The following is a 2,149-nucleotide window of genomic DNA, read 5'->3' as shown; positions in this document are numbered from 1 at the left end:
CAGACAACTATACAGGGTGATTCAACAAAGAGTACATTAAATTGGAGGATGAAATTCTTGGATAATTCTAAACCACAATGTCTCTATGGTAATATGTCAGATTCTGCATAGTTTCCATGTTACAATACATTTAAGATGTATTAATGAGAGTGAATTTGAAGTGAAACCCCCTGTGTTTTTGTAATCATTTATTCACAGATCTCTATAGTGTGACCCCTCTTTGTTACATCCTAAAGGAAATGTTCTAAGTTGCCCCCTTCTGCCTCAATGCAGGCCTGTACACGTCGTGCCATTGATTGTCTGACATGTCCCAGATTGCCTGGACTATGTTTAATTTGCTGACACGTATCATGAATATTTGGGCATATGCAGAATCTGACATTTTACCATGGAGACATTGTGGTTTAGAATTATCCAAGAATTTCATCCTCCAATTTAATGTACTCCTTGCTGAATCACCCTGTATAGCAACTTTTTAAATTACAAATACTGTTTGTTTATTTTAATAGTAACATTAGTTATATTAGATACTGAGTTATGTTTGCCATTTGTTTGATATTGTATTTTACCAGGCAGAGCTTTTTTTGTAAGATTGGTTTTCAGGTGTGGCTCAGTATGTCAGCTCATCTGACAGTGTTTGTGCCTCATTTAAGAACATTTTAGCTTGTGACCTCAGATTAGTAGCTACAAGATATATAAGGACATCTATAGTACCGGGTATAAGAAAAATATATAGTTATTTTTTTCACTTTCAATTATTGTTGAGTGAGACATGGTTCCTATGTTTCTAACAGTGGCAGTGTCCACATCAAGCTCTTGTAAAATGCTCAGGTTCTCTATAAATTACAGGTGAGGCACTTATGTGGCCAAATGAAGTTTTGGAACATTTCCCTCTGGGGATTTAAACCTGTTCTTGTAAGTGACAGTGTTTTAGGCAGCCAGTAATGCAAATGTTTCACTTTGATCAGTCAGTCTTCAAAGGAGGTGGAAACTAGTTATTGGCCTCTTAACCACCCAGCAATCCTTTCTACAGTTAACTTGTATTAAATTGACTCTAAAGAAAAATTGCATGAAAGCCCCAAGAAATTCCCTGACTTCTCTCATATCAATCATTTGTAGAAAAAAAAATGGCTGACATCAAATGGATATTATTATTTTTTCTTTTATCTCGGTTTCTGTAAAAGTAAACATAAATGTGATAGTGAATTTTTATAGTGTGTCAGTAGAGTGAATATTCAGTGATGGCTCAGCTGCACTGTAACCACTATTATACTACCCCTCCACTTTTCTCACGTCTCAAAAATAATTACTGAGAAAAAATATTATGAATATATTTGTTTATAATCACTCACTTTTGCTATGTAAGGATATCATGTAAATTTTGCCAGCTCACTTTGCTTTATCTGTAGGCTGAAGGTATTGTTGCTTGCACTTAAACCTGGTACAGTGGCTGGTGCATTTTGTGAGATGTAGAAACTGTGTGGAATGCTTATCTACCATCAATAATGTGGCTACTTTTGCGAGGTTCTTTAGTGTCATTCCGGGGGTTTTAATACAGTGCCGACAAACTCGGTCTTTACATCTCAGAAAACGCACCAGCCACTGTACCAGGTATACTGTTAGTGTTGGCAATTGTACAAGATATTGCCTGGGACAGAATGTTTAACGCAGCTGATGTTATAATTAATTCCGGTGCGACCTTTGGCTTTTGTGGGCATTGGAAAAATACGTTCACTAAGTTGTGAAAGTTTTAGGAAAATCAGTTTATAACTGGAAGTGGATCACTATTTTGTTGGTACATATTTGGGATTGTTACATGAGGTGGGTGGTGACTTGTGTTGATAGGCTACATCCTCTTTATTCCTCACTCACACACTGACATAACCTCTCAGAAACAATAAAGCCAAATACAGTATAACTCACTGACTTGAGTGTTAAATAATTCACATCTATATTATGGTGATCACTGAGCAGGTAATGAACTGTACTATGGCTTTATGATCGGAAAAGGACAATCACTTATTTCAAATTTATTATATATTTTTTTTAGTTCATGACATTGGACAATCACCCTTTTCTCAGTAAGAGTAGTCAGTGAGATATCCTATTGTGTTATTGACAATCATCACGGAAATGAATAATTAACAAT

The sequence above is a fragment of the Homarus americanus genome, unplaced genomic scaffold (assembly GCF_018991925.1).
Source record: "Homarus americanus isolate GMGI-L3 unplaced genomic scaffold, GMGI_Hamer_2.0 scaffold24694, whole genome shotgun sequence".
Taxonomy (NCBI): domain Eukaryota; kingdom Metazoa; phylum Arthropoda; class Malacostraca; order Decapoda; family Nephropidae; genus Homarus; species Homarus americanus.
The sequence above is the reverse complement of the archived record's forward strand: the minus strand, read 5'-3'. Positions refer to the sequence as shown.